The following is a 19,075-nucleotide window of genomic DNA, read 5'->3' on the forward strand; positions in this document are numbered from 1 at the left end:
ACTAAGACTGTAAGGGTAACTTGGGTACAACATGGCTAGGCTTATAAGGATTTTAAGGCCTTTAGCCCAGTAACCTCCTAAGAGCCTATGAATCTACTATTATGGAAAGTACAACTTACACAACTAAACTTTATTTTACTTTTGGCAGCTGGAGAAAGTATTGAAGTGCTTTGTGCTGTATTCTGTTAGGGAAAAAGTTACTTTTTTTGTAATTTACATGTTTTACTGACTATTGCTACTAGGTTTCTCTGGAAATCATGCACCTTTTTCAACTTAATCGTGGAACAACTTACCAGTTCCTCAGTTCTTCCTTCTTCTAGCCACAAAAAGAGGAAACTTGTCAAACAACATTTACCACCACAACAGGTTGTTAAAATGGGAACCATTTGAAATGTCAGAATCCACTAGAGTGAGTCCCAAAACATAGAACTGAAAGGCAAAATAAGCCAACTTGGTATATCCAATTTTCTCTGAGATATGACAATCTCTGAGTTGTTATATATATATATATAAGTTTGGGGGTGTGGATACTTGCCTCCTGCAAAAAAGATGTTTAATGGTGGGAAAAAATGTTCAAGATTTGCTTTTCTCAAGGATTTTTTATATTTTTTCATTATATTGTCACTGAGCATTTTGAGTACTGACATTTCAATAGGGAGCCTGTTAAAATGCCTCAGCTGTAGGTTGGTGACTGTGCTGTGGCCAAGCTGGTTCCTTGGACCACTCATCTTTTTCCTTTGCTGTCACTGCTGTAGTCCCTACAACCACCATGGACCAGGGGATAGACATGTCCTTTGTGGCTGTTAGAGTACCCTTGATGAATAAGGGAAAGACATTATTGTCAGTCTTGGGAGAAGGGGAGAGGATGTGTCTCTGTGTAGCCAAAACATTGTGCTTGTCCTAAGGGATTATTGCTGGCAGTTCTGTGTCTGTTTTCAGAAATTCCTGTTAAAAAGAAACAAAATTAACAAAAGTTAAAACATATGCCATCTCTTGTCTCAATTACCCTGGACAGGAGTAATTTATTGGGCTCTTGACCCTTCTTATATGTCTGTTTGTAGTATAAGTAACAAGGATTCTTCATTTTTTTAAGAGATTCAAGAAATTGAGACACCAAATGATAGTGAAGGAACAGATAATGTGCTCATTCTGTAGATTTCTTATTTAGATTCTGAGGAGAGTGCGGTTTTTGCAAATCCTTTTGAGTGATTCTGTTTCTGTGAGATTATTTACAGACTGAATCCATTGTTTCAGTTGAAAAACAGTGATGTTTCTCAATCCCTCAGAAAATATTATGATTTTTGATTTGTTACAAGTGGAATTTCCAGAACCTACTCCTGTTCCTTTTGTTCTGTCTGCTTTGGATGGTGTTTTTATCACAGTCTGCAATTCCCTGACAGTTAGACTACTACCCCTAGAAAAGCAGATTGAGTATACAATATACCTCAGTCTTTTAAGTTTTTATACATTCATCCCGGATCTGACCCAGCAACTATTGCTTTAGTGAATCCAGTTGCTGCTAAATATTTTGTTAATACTAATCCTTCTCCATCTGACAAAGACAGGAAAGTTTTTAGTAAGTTTGGTGAAAAAGTGTATTCTTTTGTTGTTTTTAGAATTATCAGCCGTCAACTCATATTTTGAAGTTTATGTTTGCTGCATATGAGAATATGAGGAATATTTTGGCATCTCTTTCCTCTCATGAGGAGAAATCTTCTTTGTGTAACATAGTGTCTTCTGTTTCATAATTACTACTCTGTTTCAAATGTGCACATAACATGGCTGCTGCCAGTAGAACTGTTTTAAGGAAGTTTGACTGGCTGCATTCTCAAAGCCTCCGAGATTATGTCAGGAATTAAATTTTGAATTCCTCCTTGGATAACGCGGTTTTTTTTTTTGTTTGTTTGTTTTTTTTTACTTCCTGCTGCAGAGATCATTAAAAAGTGCAATGAGAGCGAGAGAAGCTGATTTAGGGGAATCTCTCTGATTTCGGCCATCTTTCACCAAATTGACTATGGGATTCAATGCTCCCTCTACAATGTTCAGTAAAAATAAAATAAACAGCCACATCAATTTGCTGGTAAGCAATGGAATGGAGGTTCCACCCTGGCAGTCCTTAATTCTTCCATAAAGTCTTGACCTTGATTTCTGTGTTTGCCAATGGATTGTTTCAGACACGTTCTGAGAGTAATCCATCAAGGGTACAGTGGCAGTGGGAGTCTCTCCTTTCTTTTCTGAGGAGTTCCTCTTCTTTTCCCTGTTGTCATCTGGCATGTGCTGGCTCAGTGGGTGATAGGGGCTATTCTTTCCTCTCAGTTATGACAGGGGTTTTATTCAAGGATGTTTCTGGTGTCAAAGAAAGAAGATTCATGGAGAGCAGTTCTAGACCTTTCAGTTCTGAGCCAGTGTGTAATAGTGACCAAGTTCAAAATGATGTCACTTCACAATGTTACCCCTTATTCCTGATTTGAATTCCCTAGTGACCTTTGATTTAAAAAATATGTCATCACATTCGTTTAGATCGAGGTTTCAGTGTTAACTGTTTTAGTGTCCAGTCTCGGCATGGAGACAACCATCTTCTTTGAGACTAGGAGTTTCTCTGGGAAGTTCTTCTTGGAGTGCCAGGGGAAAGAGTACCTGTCACCTAGGATTAAGTGTCAACTCCTAGTTAGTCTTCTTCCAGGCATATCCCTAGAAACAAAAGGTTAGACATTATTTATCTAAGGACACTTTGCCTGTTCATAAGCATAATGTGCTTACCTTGGCCAGGCGTTTATTTCAGTTTTCATTTCTGGAGAGCAGAAATCAATACCAAAAAATATGCTGGGGGGTGGGGATAACGAAATTCCTGACACAAGTATGTCAGAGGAATTTAACATATACAGAAACAAGGATTCTTCTCCTGCATATTCCCAATCACAAAACTCTGATTCAGAGGAAAGTTGATTCTGTCAAATTCTGTTAGAGGAGTTTTCCTTTTCTGGGACTATTTCCAGGAAGAATGAAGCATTTTGGTGGAATAAGTGAATGTTCTGTCTGAAATGAGGAGATGTTTTGATATCAGGCAAGTGGATACGCCACATGCTACACCCGTTCCTCTTATTTTGCCAACCTTGGAGGATGTGCTAAATGCTGCAAACAATAAATATGACTCTCAGTATTTATTCCCCAAAAAGGTAGATAGGCTTTATAAAATATGTCAAACTAAAAAATTCTTAATCATGTAAAGAGGTTGAAGGATTGTTCTGCCTCACTTCCTTTAGAAGATATGCTCTGTCTAAATCCCTTTGTTTCAAACCTGCCTAAAGCATCTATTCATGCTTTGAAGAGTGTGTATGATTGTGCAGATACTATGTCTGGAGGCACTGCTACTCCTTCTGCTTTGAGAACACACACCTGAGTATGTAAATAAACTTTTCTAATGTGGTATAGTCATTGATTTTAAACTCAACTTTAATAAGGAGGTATTGGTTGACACTTTTACTAGTCAGGTTCTCAAATAATTTGATGAATGATGGAAACTGATTTAAGGAATTTCTAAGATTTTTTAAACTCTACTTAATATTTAATCTTAAAATTCCTCTGCTTCCTTCAAAAGACAAAATAGGCAATACCTGCCATCTGCTGGCAAACAGGGAACCAACAAGAGATGGCAGGAAGGTAACAGTAAAAACAGTGATCCTTTCAGTCAAAGGGACAAACTACACCTTCAGAATGACTGTGTCCCTCCACTCCTGCCTGTTTTGTGAAAGTACAAAAATTCAAATGCTGACCTTACTGAGTCTTAGGTTCATAGGTGTGTACTAGGCTAATGGCTCTGGGGCCTTTACAAGCCTAGCCCATAGAAGTGCCCTGGCATTTTGCCACCCGTCATTAGTTCCCAGTGCCTCTATCAAGTACAGCCACTGGATGATCCCCGGGGTGAACTTTCTGTTTCCCATCCACTCATCAAGATTTCTCTTGAAGAGGGCTAGTGAAGTCCTTTGCTTGACATGTATGGGAAGTCTGTTCCATAGCATGGGCAGTCTCCGGGTTATGAACCTGTCCCTCCAGCATGTTCTGTTGATTGTGGTAATGATGCTGATATCTCTGGGGTGTGTAGTGCGGAGGGATTGGGATTTCTTTAGATGTAGCATTTCTAACAGAGCTGGGTCAGACATGGCTTTGTAAATCAAGCAGAGATCTTCTCTTAGTAGATGATATGAGACAGAGAATAGCTGGAGTTTTTTGAGTCTGTCTGTGTAGGATGTGTTTAAGGCCTAGGATCCTCTTCATCTGTTGCAGGTGTCTAGTGAGGTACATGTCAAATGGGGAATTCTACTCTATGATTGGTCTAATGAAAGATGAGTAGAGAGAAATAATGACCTCTTTCTTCCTGGATGCAAAACCCTATGTAATGAGATGTGCCACATAGAAGGACTTTCTGACCACAGTGTCAATGTAGGGTTGAAGGGGAAGCTGCTGTCAACCTGTGTCCCCAGATCTCTTATAATGCCTTCATTATTCAGTGGGTTTCCATCGATGTGATAATTAGTGGGAACTGAGTTTTTCCCAAAGGGGATGACCACACATTTTTTTGGCATTAAGCTTAAGGCCATGGTTTCGACACCAGTCATTGGTCTCAGTGAGGCCTTTCTGTAGGATGTCTGCATCACTTGGGGAGTTAATAATGGTTCCCAGCTTGCAGTCTTCTGCGAATTTGGTCAGCCAGAGTCCCTCCATGTTGGCCTGGACTTCTGAGAAGTAGATGCCAAGCAGGAGAAGACCCAGGACCGATCCCTGTGGGACTCCACTCGTGACTGGTGCCAGTTCACTTTGTAATGCATATAGAACACAGCCAAGGGATATTGTTGTGTCCCATGGAAGCTGTATTCTTAGCCTTAGACAATGCAGCTTTAACCTGTGCTGTAGTAATCCAGGGTGCCTTGCATTCTTCCGGTATTGAGATTGGTCCTTTGTGGGGGAGGGGTAAAGTTGGCACTGAATCTGTCGGCCAGTATGTTGGCAATACCTGTTGGCTCAGTATAGGAGGTACCATTGTGCAGTAACTCAGAAGAAATCTGGGTATTGCCATTGAAATTTTTGATATAACTAAAGAAGGCTTTGTGATTGTTTTTAGTGTCTGCTGCAATTCTGCCTTCATAACTGGCTTTGGAAGTTTTGATGAGGTATCTCAACTTTTTTTTGAAGCTAATAAGGGAATTTTTCCAATCTTGGGACTTCACCTTTTTCTGGAACAGTTTCTTCCTTCTGTTGTAGAGTTTATTAATGGCAGGGGACCACCAGACTGGCTTCCTTTTTTTGGAGGAGAGCGTCTTGGTTCTGTTGGGTATGGCTAGTTCCATGCATTTATATACCTGTTTGTACAGTGTATGGTGTATAATTCGGCAATCATGCATCTATTTTCCGTTGGCATGGGTGCCGTGAAGTTAGCCACCTCTGTTTTTAGGAGTCCAAAGTCAGCTTTGGAGAAATTTTTCATGGTGGATACCTTTGCAGGGGGTGTGGGTGAGATGTGGATCTCCACAGTGATTAGTTTGTGGTCGGATCTAACCAGGGAGGAATTGACTATTGGTGTAGAGCAACAGTTGCCCACATTAGTAATAACCAGGTCAAGGATGTTGCTTCTTCTAGTGGGGGTAAGAATGAGCTGGTTACGGGCATTGGAATTGATGAATTCCAGGAAGCATTGGGCCAGTGCTTTGGTGCTTGAGTAGTTTTCTTAATTGATGGAGGGGTAGTTAAAGTCTCCTAATATGAGAGTGTTGGGTTGGACTTTGATAGATTCCATGGTGCTTAGAAACGTGGAGTGCGAGTCTAGGGACATGGTTGGTGATGTATAGCAGGCTATGACCTGGATCGCAGTCTTACCCAATGTTAGTTGTACCTGAAGTATCTCAGATGCATTATGCTGAGCTACTAGTTTGGAAGTGTGCATATCCTTTATGAATATGGAGACACCACCACCTTTTTAGCTTCGGTCCATGTTTCGGGGCCAAAAGGTGTGGAATGAGTTATAGCCTGGTAGTGCAGGGGTGCTTTCTGCCGCTTTAAACCAGGTCTCTGTTACAGCACACATGTCGATGTTCTCCATTTTGAGGAGTCCTTCAAATGAGTGCATCTTGAGATTTAGACTTCTAGCACTGAGCAGCATGACCCTCAGATTGCATTTATTTATAGTCATTACAGTGGTAATTTGGTAATTCGAACACTGCCTAAAAAGGCACTATAGGGCTGGCAAGAGCCTTAGCCAGTACCCGGACACCCGGGGGTGACAGATGCAGGCCATCTCTGGCAAAGCATCGAGATCTGTCAGTCATATCATCCCAGGCAGGCAGATGCTGGATCCCCTTAGAATGACACCAGAAACTTAGCCAATTGTTGAAGTCAATCATTTTTTGTTTGTACTGCGGTATTATTCGGTAGGATAATGCTCAGAGTTAATGTCATACCTGCCTGGGCCACATAATCCGAGAGCTCCACCATGTCTCTTTTCATGTAGTCCAGGGAGGTGTGGCTCAGGTCATTCACACCCACATGGACAATGACAGGGTCATGCTTATACTTGTTGTGGAGTGACCTGAGTGCGTGTGTTATGTGTCAGATTCTGGCATTTGATAGACAGCTGACTGTTACTTTGCCCTTATTCAACCTAGTGAGTGGGACATCTCTGTGCCTCACTATTGAGTCAGCTGTGATTAGTGTATTGGGCATGGTTTTAGCCTTAGGGGCTTAGGTTGAGGGGCACACTGTGGAGGTCCGCTATGTGTTCTGTGGTTTGTGCTGTGTTGTGGTGGTTGAGAGTGTTTCGTCTTGGAGGTCTCTGCTGTTTGGATAAATTTTTATTGAGTGCCTCTGCGAAGGTGGGTGTGGTTTATGTTTTTATGTGAGAGCTGTGATAGTGGGTGTTCTGGAGGGCTATGCGTTGCATGTGGTGTGGTGCAGGTGTTGTCCTTCTCCTCTTAACCAGCTAGTCTGGTCTTGGTTGGAGAGTGCATAGCTTCCAATTCTTATACCTGTAATTCCTGTTCTGAGTTTTATGGTAATACAAGACCTAAAAGAAGCTTATCATCACATTCACATAGCCATAAACTTCAGAAAATTTCTCATACTGTGTGTCTGGGTCACATTGTCAGTTATACACGGATACCTCATTGCAGACTGCAGGTCATTCACATATTTCCTTATTTAGAGGACTTGATTATTCTTGTGGAGTCTTTTTCCAGGTGTCATGAGTCCTTAACATGGATTTTTTCACTCCTTACTAATCTGAGATTTTAATAAAATGTTCAGAAATCTTCACTGAGTCTGTCATACAAGATTCTGTTTTTAGGCTGCCTTATAGACACTTCTCTGCAAAACGCTTTCTCAACCCAGGAAAGGGTGGATTTCTATCTGGAAGCTTTCCTGAATGTCTCCAATTAGTCACATACTTCAAACAGGAAATACCTGTGGATTCTATTGTCCTCCTACCTGGTTACTCATGAGAAAAAATTCAATGGTTTCTAAGAAGAAAAAAAAGTGGGCCCAACATTTTCATTCTCTGTAATGTCATATTCCATTTCTGGACACTGTGAAGAATGAACTGCATTGATGGAGAATGGGAAGCATTCTCTATGTTGGTAAAGTTGCAAGGTGTGTGGGACTTGTCATACAGGCCAAAGCACATAAATGTCAAAGTGGGAGAGATTAGCTGTGATCCATGCTATAAAATCTCACCTTGATGGCCTGCTTATGCAAGCATCCTCTCAGGAAGATCTGTTAGGTCATCTTAGTTATACTCTGCCTTCTACATAGTCTGGGGTTCAAGAAAAATGCAAAAAAAAGTCTGTGTTGATCCATACCAGGACCTGCTTTTTTCCAGGCTGCAGGTTAAACACGCATCTCATGCTAGCTTTTCTCCCACAAGAAAAGGTCCAGTCTCTTTCCGTGTACTTTCAGTCCCTACTGCCCCTTCAGTCTTGCACTGCAAGGAAAGTTTTCATGAGTGTGTCCATCCCCATGGTTCCCTTTGGAAAAACTGCAAATGAGAAAACTTTAGTGGCAACTAAAATCTCTTTGTTCCCAACATTGTCATCCTTTGGATGCACATACCCCTTAATTTACATTTCTGAGTAGAGAATTGCATTGTTTGATCTTACTCATTCTAGGGTTTTCATTCAAACCAGAGTTTCCCATACAGTAGCTACACACTGATGCTTCTGACCTAGCATGGGTGGCACGAATGGACTCCCTACGAGTTCAGGGTCAGTGGACCCCAAAACAAAAGAAAGAACACATCTATGAAAAGGAAATGAGAGCAGTCATTTTCAGGCCCTGCATACATTTTTGCGCTCATAGAATCTAGGTCCCCTCAGGATGTTCACAGATAAAACAAGTGTCATGCGATATATAAAAAAAGCAGGGAGGGAGCAAGTCTTATCAGCTATGCAGACAAGATCTTCTGACATCGAAACAGGTAATAACAGCAAATCTCGGCAGATTCTCAAAGCAGATTTCTGGAAGATCCTCACAAATGGATGTTACAAGCACCCACAGTATGCCCAAGCTCTTCTCAGATTCCCACTACCACAACTACATCGGAGGCAGGTATGGCATCTGACTTTCACACATTCAGTATGACTGATCATACCAATATGATTGAGGAGGGGGAGAGAAGGCTCATTGACTCAGAGGGACTGGAGGGTATACTTCAAATCCTAGTTAGGGACGAAGTTCCAAGATTAACTGAGGTTTAACAGTGTCTGGATCTGTCACACTTTTTTTAATACAGACGTCACTCCTAGGAAAAAGAAACAAAATACAAATAAAGTTTCTTGTTTCCAGACATCTCAAGAAAAGCAAATGGATGGAATTTTCATAGTACCTATACAAGGCCGTTTCTCTTAAGCCTACCTCCTTTCTTTGTTTTTTCTTTTTCTTCCTGTTTCTCTTTAGATGAGATAACACAAATCTTCTTCTGAGGAGGAGTATGAATCTGACTGAGATGAATAGTTTCTTACTTGTTCATCTCATATCTATTGTCCAAGCCAAATAGATTCATATGATGAAGAAACATTATCCCCTGATTCCCCAGTTGAAGAAATCTCCTTTGGGGAAACCATCACAAAAATGATGCAGCATTCTGAATGGTATGCAGGCAAGTTTCAGATGTACAGAAGAGGTATTGCAGTTTGTTGGAGGTAGGAGCCCCTATGCCAGTACCTATCCCTCCAGTTTTGGAGGTCTTTCTAGATGTTTTTGCATCCATTTCTATCTCACCTGATTCTCAGCCACTGGCTCCTAAGAAATCTGATAGGTTTTACAAAGTACCAGAGGATCTAAAATTCCTGTATAAAAATCCTTTGGTAGATCATTCAGTGTTTTTTTTTTTTTTTTGTCTCCACAGGCATTCCTTCCAAACTTTTACCTTCTGCTAATGTTTTACCTTTGGACTGAGACAGTAGGACCAGATATGGAAAGAAGTTTTTCACTTCTGCCACTCTGGCTTTCAGGGCATTGAATTATCAAACTCAAATGACAGAATATCTGTTGTCTATTCTGGGTGAATTGAGCAAGACTTTGATTAACCTACAGAAATCTGAAACTAAGAAGCAAACAGTTTCCATTGTGACTCAGGCTACTCAGATGGCCAGAGATACTATTAAATATAGTTATGATGCAGTGAAAGCTTCTTCCAGGGCAGTGGCTACTGGATCTGTTATCAAGAGATTTGCATGTCTTCATTCCCTCAATACCATTCTTTTGGTACATACATTGAAAATGCTTTCTCTTCAAAGTCTTTCCCCTTTGTCTTATCCTAGGCCTTTCCAGTTTCCTTGGATCTGAGTGATGCTTACCTTTACATTCTCATTCACTCTTCATACATACGTTCATAGGTTGGTACTAGGATAACTACCCCTGTGAGCCATTTTAAGCCTAGCCAATTACCCCCATTTGAGAATCAAACCCTGCACCTTGTGTCTGTAAGGTAAACACCTTAACCATTATGCCAACCTCCCCAAGTAATTCCTCTGTTTTTTTAGCATGTTCATTAGTCTTTCTCTTCTCTGTTTTACCCTTTGGGTTATCTACAGCTCCCAGGATATTCACAAATGTGCCTAGCTCTAGCTATTGCCTTTTGCAGGACTCAGGAAATTCAAACATTACCATATCTCAACAACTTTCTTATACAGTCAACTTCTCAGGAAGACTGTTAAGGCATCTCAACCTACAATATCTCCATTATACAGTGACTAGACTTAACAATCAATCTAAAAAAGTTTGCCCTGACCCCTTCTCAGGATCTCTTCATTCTGGGTTGCAGGATGGACATGTCTAATGCTGGCCTGTTTCCCACAAGAGAAAGAGGAGACCATCTCCATGTATTTTCAGTCCCTTCCTCTTCAATCTTGCTCTGCAAGGAAAATTCCAAGGGCTCTGGGGTTTATGGCAACTTTCATCCCATGATTCCTTTTACCAAACTTCACATGAAAAAGATCCAGTGGTATTTAAAGTCTGTCTGGTCTCAGTATTGTCAGCCATTGGATATTCAGATTCCTCTACTATCATTTCTAAAAAGATAATTCAATTGGTGTATTTTTCAAGTGCAGCTGAATCCTGGGCTACCCTTCAAACCATCTGTCCCTATTCAGGAGTGGCAATCATAAGCATCAGACTTAGCTTGTAGCACATGAACAGATTACTTAATCAAACAAAGAAAGGAACACATCACTCTGAAAGAGTTTAAGGCAGTCACTCAGGCTTTGCAGTTTTTTCACTCATGGAATCCAAGAATTGTCAGGCTTTTCTCAGACAACACAGCAGTAATGTGGTATATAAACAAATGGCGGGGTCAGGGAGGGGGGTGTACAAAAATCCTACTGGCTATGCAGACTTGCTCTTCTGACTTAGGACTAACCTATACACAAATCTGCCCTTAGAAACATATACATCCCTTCCCAGGATGAGTTTTTTTAGATTCATTAAGTAAGTCAGTGGAAGATCGTCACAAATGGATGTTGAACAGGGAGGTCTTCCTAGACATAGTCCACAAATGAGAATCCTTCAGACAGGCTTATTTGCCTCCACTTGCAACAAACAACTCAGACTGTTTTTATCCAGGATTCCTTGTCCCCAGGCCTGGAGGATGGACTCCATGTCTTTTTCATTGGAGGTGAAGTTCCTTTAACCTTCTGTCCAATTCCCCTAATCCCAAAAATTCTGTTAAAGATTCAGAGAGAGAGAGAGAGAGAGAGAGTGATAGACCCAAACTCTTGCTGATGACTCCCTTTTGAGCCAGGTAGCATTGGTTTTCCCCTCCATCTTCTGACAAGAGTCAGCACTACAAGTTACCTCACAGAGTGGACTTGCTCAAACAGAAAAAGGATATCTGCTTCATCTCAACTTGTTATCACTCAACCTGACATTGCGTATGATAGAATTCCAGTTCTTTTTAGATACTAATTTCTGAGGACATGCTTCAGTTTCTCCAGGAGGTGAGGAAACATACCACAAGAAGATCTTATATATAAAAATGGAAAATATTTTTTTCTGGTGTCATAAGAACAGAGAAAATAATAAAACCGGGATTCCCAATATACTTACCTACTTGTTGGAGTTCTTAAAAGCTTATCTAGCTTATTCCTATAGCAAGGCACACATCTGCCATTTTTGCATGTATGCCCCTTGATCCTGCCTCTATTTTCTAGAATTGAGGTAATGTAGTTCTTCAAAGGTTCCCTTCATTTAAACCTACCTAGGAGGGCTGTTCCCCTTCCTTGAAAACTTAATTTTCTACCAGAAAAAAACTTATGCAGCCTTATTTTGAACCAGCATCTTTTGCATCTGTAAATTTTTGAATGTGGAAAGCTATTCTACTAGTGGCCCTTAACTTCTGCTACATGGGTTTCTGGCCTCCAAGCCCTCTTAGCATCTTGCCCCTTCCTTATTTTCCGTAAGGAATGGGTGTCCCTTAGGATCAATCCTTCTTTCGTGCCTAAAGTAGTTAATGAGTTGTCTCCCAACCAGGCTTTTAACTTACCTACTTTCTTTACAAAACTTCAAAATAAGCGTAAAAGACTGCTGTACTCTTTGTATATGACAACTTAGATTATGTTTGGATAACACTAAAGACATTAAGAGGATGGATCAGCTCTTTGTTTCTTTTCAGGAAAACAAGTTAGGTAATGCTGTCTCCAAGCAACAGTTGTCAGTTGGATCTCTAAGTCAGTTTCCTTTTGTTATTCTTACCATGATAAGCCCTTTTCTTTTCCAGTTAAAAGGACAACCACACCCACAGACTCAAAAAACATTTTTATTTCATCATGGTTTGGTGTTTCCTACATTTTAACACCACTCTGGGACTATTTAGAGCTTTTTAGATATTTTATATGCAATTTCTGACTCTGACCACCATGGGGTCTGGCATCTTGAAATAATTCTGACTGTTTAGTTTGCCTCTAAGTATCCCAGAATACATTGTTTGCCTCCAAAAAATTGCATCAGATCTGCCACATTTTTCGTAAAGCTCCTGTCAGTACACTGATTTTACAGACATTCACTGCTGTGTTATAGTCACCTACTTTTGGTTAAAAATGTATCCTTTTAAAATGACTACTTCAAACACAAGCAGTGCAAGTGCTACAGAACAGAATTGTAAAGTGCATTTTATTGCTTTTTCTTCTTAGAAATGCTTACTTGATTTCTTTTGTGAAGGCTGAAATCTAGTTCTTCAGGGTATCTCCCCTCCCCCTTCACACCTACCTTCCCTAGCTGTCAAAGAGCTAAGGGCAATTTGACCTATTATCTGCATGTGATTTACAGCTCACAGCAGGTGACCAGACTAATGTACTGTTTTCTTGTCAGCCTGTCCTTCCTTACAGTGGGAGACTTTTTTTGTTGCAGTCATGTCAAATTTAGAGCCAATCTCCATAGCACTGGGAGTAATCACTGTTTTGCAAAGCATCAAACTCCCACTTATTTTTCCTTCCTGTTTGGTTAAATATCTAACAAATGACACACTATAAACACAAAATATTTCACAGACTTGCAAGACAGCACCCACATGCTTTTTTTAAGTGGTAATTTAAGAAAATTACAGTATTGCATACTTCTTGTAATCTGATGTAGTGTTGTCGATTAATTGTGACAGACATCTGCTTCTTATGCAAAAACATGCAATTAATGTCTACGCCATGGTCATTGCAAATTTATGCTCTTAGTTTTTGCAGCTGTTACTGTGCTTCTGCCTGTACTTGGTGGGGCTCTTCAGAAAAGTGAGATTATAGTTTGACATTTTTGCTAGGTTAAGAGTGAGCTGGGCAAGGCAGCTCTGACATCACAATGTGGGAGGTCCACTGGGTCTTCAATACAGCATGCAAATCAGGTGGGGATTACATCACTCTGGGGGAGGAAACGTCCTGGTAGCTAGAGCAAGATCTCTGGCAGATGTGACATCATCATTTCAGAGCCAGCCAGAGGTTTTTCAACTTGGTTTTCAAAGTGAAAAAAAAAAACAGTATGGAAACGTAGGAAGCCTAACAGGGAAAAAAGTTTAGTAGATTAGTTTTTAAAGCTGCATGGGTGATTTTTCAAAGCTGTATCAATGAACAGGGACTAAAAGAGACAGCAGGTTGAGCAATCTGCTTTAATATCCCATTGTTGTCCTTTAAGGCCCGTTCCCCAAGATAGTTTCTTTCTGTGGAGCCTTTTACAAAGGAATTTATTTTTAAAAGCAGCAACCTGGTCATTTGTACATACTTTCATGAAACATTACAATGTAGATGCTTTTTTAGACATTTAGCTTATATCTGTGTTATCTGGTCTGATTGACAGCTCCTCAGTTCCTGGACCATCAATGCTTTCTAAATGATAAGCTTTGGGAATCACCTAATAGTACTGGAGTACGGCAACAGTGATTTATGGAAGGACATAGCACAGTTGTGTAAGAACATAACCATAACAGTAGATGCACTGCTGATCACTGTTGCAGTATTACTTCCCACTTTCCTTTCCCCCTTTTTTTTCTAATAAGCATCTTGTATATTCTATTGGACTGAGGGGAAGTCATCTATTTGCTACCCTCCTGTTAGCTGGCCTTATGTTTCCTACTAGTTCTTTCCTCAGGTGTCTCCAGGTCTTCTGGCTAGATAGTCTGTGGATTTTACACTCACATATCAACTTATATTCCCTTAAACTCCAGTGAGCTTAGGTCATACATTGGACGTATGACCATATTGAAGGTTTTTGGCTTTGCACCCTGACTAGACGTTAGGTTAACTCAGTGAGATAACCCAATAGTATTGGAATACTGCAACAGTGATCAGTAGAACATCTAGTGGTATGGTGATCTCATACACAGCTATACTTTCTTCCTTCTTATTGAATTGGCCAAGGGTGATTACTACAAGCTTTTTAGGATGGTGCAGTTGTAGCATTGTCACCTCACAGCAAGAGGTTCTCCAGTTCGATTCTCAGCTGGAGTGCCTTCTGTGTGGAGTTTGTATGTCCTCCCTGCATACATGTGGGTTTTCTCCAGGTACTCTGGTTTCCTCCTATGTTACAAAGACGTGTCTGGAGCATTTCTCCCTGGGCCTCTGCTGAAAAATGGTTTTGTTCCAAGTTGGACTTTCCCGGTAAACAAATGTTAAATAAATAAATAAAATAAAATAAATATCTTTCTCACAGATTAGATCTACTCTCAAAAGCAAAGGGATGTTTGATACATCCCAGTCACAAACAACCTTAACTGTCTTCCAAAATGATTAAGTTTGATACTTTTTATGTACCTTTTTCATGAGGACATGCAGCAGGTACTAAAGGAGGCAAGAAATCCTGCTACTAGGAAATATTATGTTAACCACTGAATGAGATGTTCTAGTTTGTGCCTCACCCATAGGCATAAAAGAAGGATTAATTCTAAAAGAAACCATTTCGATGTAGAAAATAAGATAGGGTTGAGTCACCATAACATCTTGCAACTCAGATACTCTTCTTGCAGACGTCAGAGCAATTGGTAAAACAGTTTTCCATGTTAAGAAACTCAAGTCAGCCTGTTGAGCTATTTCAGCTGGAGCAAGTGTTAGCTTCTCTATCACAAAATTAGGATCTCAAGGAGGAGCCATCAGTTTTCTGGAAGTCTCCTATGCAAACCCTTTTCAAAAACATTTTCACATGAGAATGCTTTGGAAGAAGGGGGATCCATGAACAGATATGCTTAAATGACTGACACATGAACCTTGATGGAGGAGTAAAAAAGGCCATAGGATAACAACTCACACAAATACTATAAAAACAGAGGAACACTAGCCCAGAATGAGAGCAGGTTTATGTAACTGGTACCAACTAGAGAACCTTTTTCAATTTGCTAATATAAGATTTTCTGCTAGTAGACTTTTGTGCCTCCATTCGTACCTGCTTCACATCCTCATAAACAGGTGCCCAAAGGAAATTAATACCCTATCATCAAGGCAGTCATTTGAAGTTGATTGGAATTGGGATGTATCAAACACCCCTGTTCTTGTGTGAGTATGTCCATTCTGTGAGAAAGCTTATGATTAGGTTGATAGGAGGTTACTAGGTTAATGCCCTAAGGCCTTTATAAGCCTAGCCATGTTTATTTATTTATTTAACATTTGTTTACTGGGAAAGTCGAACTTGGAACAAAGCCAATTTTCAGCGGTGACCTGGGGAGAAACACTCCAGATGAATGTCTTTGTAACACCAGTGATCCCTAACTGACCATTGTTACATGGTTCCCTAATTGACTATTGTTAGATTTTGATTTATATGCAGAGTGGATCTATGATCAGCACTGGCTGTCCCTTTCCTTGATAGACATATTTGCCACACCAGGGGGGAATTTACGGTCTCCCATCTAGTTGTTCAGGTTCACTTAAATAGGGTCATTGAGTAGCTCTGCTTAATGTGAATTGGGAGTTTATTCCAGAGTAGAGGCAGTCTCTAGGAAACATGTCTGTCTCTCCAGCATGTTTTATTTAAGTCACAGGTTAGGTTGAGATCTCTGGAATGAGTGACTCTTGTCCCATTTGATTTGCGGACATGCAGCATTTCCATTAAGGTAGTGTCAGAGACTGGTCTGTAGCCCAGGCACAGGTCGCCTCTCGGCAATCTGTAGGACACAAGAGTACAGCAACAGGGCTTTCAATCTTTCCATGTAGGTCATGTTTTGGAGTCCCTGAATTCTCTTGGTCAGGAACCTCTGTGGTCTGTCCAGCTGCTGCAGGGTCTGGTGAGGTACATGCAAAAGGGAGAGTTGCACTCTATTATTGGTCTGATGAGGGTGGAGTACAGAGGAGTTATAACATCCTTGGTCTTGGATGTGATCCCATTACTTATGAAGTGTGCAACATAAAAATGCATTCCTTACCACTGTTGACACATGGTGATCGAAGTTTAGACTATTATCAACATGTGTTCCCAAGTCATGCACCACTGGGTTTGAGCTTAGGGGGTGCTGCATATATTGTAATTTGCAGGGGCTACCTCTTTGCCAAAGAGGACAACAATGCACTTTTTTGCATTTAGTTTTAGACTGTGGCTTTAGCACCAATCATTTCTCTGTTAACCCCTCCTGTAATATGCCAATATCTTTAGGAAACTCCATGATTGCTCCCAGTTTGCAGTCATGTGTGAACTTGGTAAGCCACAGGCCATTTATATTTGCCTGGACTTCTGAGAAGTAGATTCCAAACAGTAGAGGGCTTAGCACAGAACCTTGTGGTACCCCACTGGTAGCTGTTTAACTGGTGGAGGTGGAATCCTCTACTTTGACAGTATGGGTTCTCTCGGTGAGAAAGTTGACTGCCCATCTGGTGATATATGGGTTAATCCCCAGTTTTTATAATTTATCCAAGTCTTTTGGGTTTCTGATGCCGTCACGGGAATGGACCCCATTCCTAAGTCAAAGCATGATTCAAGTTCATGAAATTAGTATTGTTTCAGTCACTGATGTTAGCCAGAAGTGCTTTTCACAGCACCTACAATGTGCCCAGTAATGACTCCAATTCTTACTGAGTTACATGTATTGGTAACATACTTAAGTACAATTGTAAATTCTTTTTTATAAGACCCATTGCTCCTGCTACTATTGGAACTGTCTGGGTAGCCTTCTTCCACATTGCCCTCATTTCTGCCTGCAAATCTTGGTATTTTATGAGTTTGTATCTCTCTTTACATAACACACTGTAGTCACTGGGTGTAGCAATTTCAATGATCAAATCCACTTCTGTCTTCTTTTCATGAACTGTATCTGGTTTTCTCACATCTGTGTTTTGAACTGTTGGTAATGGGTGACCCCATGTGATACAAACCTCATAATTTTCTATAATGCTTTGTGGCTTATGTGTACAGTGTTTTTAAGCTACTTCAATTTATAATATCTGCACAGTTCCCACTGCTGCATTATTATGCCTTTCAGTATACAGTCCTTCTGCCATCAGTACATCACACCCAGCAACAGGATGTGTGACTGTTTCCAATTCTGTTTTACAAAACCTACATTTGTCTGTTTCTCCCACATGTTCAATGGACTTTGTAAACAAATGTGTACATAGTCCACTATCTTGGGACACCAATATTAACCTTCTGTCTTTTGGTTTAAATTTGCCTCTCCTTAACCATTCCTGTGTTCGCTCCTGGTCAACATGAGGTTGTTCCAAAAGTTTGCTATACTTGCAACTGTATTTATGCATTGTCCACATTTTTTGTCTTCTCATCTGATTCTTCACCTTGTATTCTTTCTTTTGCTTTTTGGCACATTCAGTTGCTGCCTGATTTTTATCTACTCCTGGTTTGATTTCCATTCCTGCTTGACACTGACATGCTTCTGCTAGACTAAGCAGGGAAGTCATCTTAGACTTGGGTTCTGGCATGTAGCTCGCGAGACATTTCCCTGCGAGCTGCATCACTGAAACCACAAGGCTGCAGCAGCACTTTGCCATAGAGTTGTATGGCTGCAAGGCACACTCGCTGTAGCTGTACACTCTGAGAAGAAATGTAATATATCATGGTGATCGCTAAGGATAGCTATCCAGCTGTATTCTAGCAGGGACAGCCTCGCTAGAACAGATACACATTCCTTATTTTCATTCAAGGAATTAAGTTAAATAACTTCATTCCTTGACTGAAAATAAGGAATGTGCATCTCTTCTAGCATGGCTGTCTCTGTTAAAATACAGCTGGGTAGCTGTCCTTAGGGATGTCCCTGATATATTACATTTCTTCTCAGAGCATATGGCTGCAGCGAGTGTGCCTTGCAGCAGTCCAGCTCTATGGCAAAGTGCTGCTGAAGCCTTGTGGTTCCAGTGATGTAGCTTGCAGGGAAATGTCTCACAAGCTACATGCCAGAAACCTCTTAGACTTATTCTCGTCATGTTTCAAAACTTTCACTACATTTCGGTGTTATGAAGTCAGCAGATATGTATGAAGTCCCATGATTGCAGATCTATACATGCAATCAATTTCAAGGAGCCCCATACCTCCTTCAGAATGGGGAATATATTGTCTTGGTATGCACTGATTTTTATAAATCATTTGATGGGCATGAAGCATCCTTCTTGTTTTCCTGTCCAACCAATCCAACATCTTTTAGGTCCAGTCACTCCAAAACAGTACGTTAAGACAGGAAGAGTAAATTGGTTTATAGCTTGGACTTTGTTCCTAGATGTCAACACTGTTTTCAGTATTAATTTTAGTCTTCTAATATTCCTTACTAAGTTTTATTCATGTTTGTTAAAGTTTTATTGTTGATCTTTCATCATTTTCCAAATATTTATATACTCCCTCTTCCCAAACTGATGTTTTCTTGATGCCGCAGCTTTCCTGCTTTAAAGGTTGCTTTTGACATTTATCAAGACCAAATGACATTCTTATGTCTTCTGAAAAAGTTTTGACCACTTGCAGTTGTGCTTTCAGCTACTCATCTTATGAACTGTAAAGTTTTAAATCATCTACAAAAATAAGATGAGAAATCTTTACACTTTCTTGTTTTCTGGGAGTGAAATTGTAGCCATGGCTTAATCTATTAAGTAGACAGCTTAATGGGTTAAGGACAAGACAAAAGAGCAGCGGTGAC

This window comes from Protopterus annectens, chromosome 2.part2 (genome assembly GCF_019279795.1).
Source record: "Protopterus annectens isolate FY-2018-M chromosome 2.part2, PAN1.0, whole genome shotgun sequence".
Classification (NCBI taxonomy): domain Eukaryota; kingdom Metazoa; phylum Chordata; order Ceratodontiformes; family Protopteridae; genus Protopterus; species Protopterus annectens.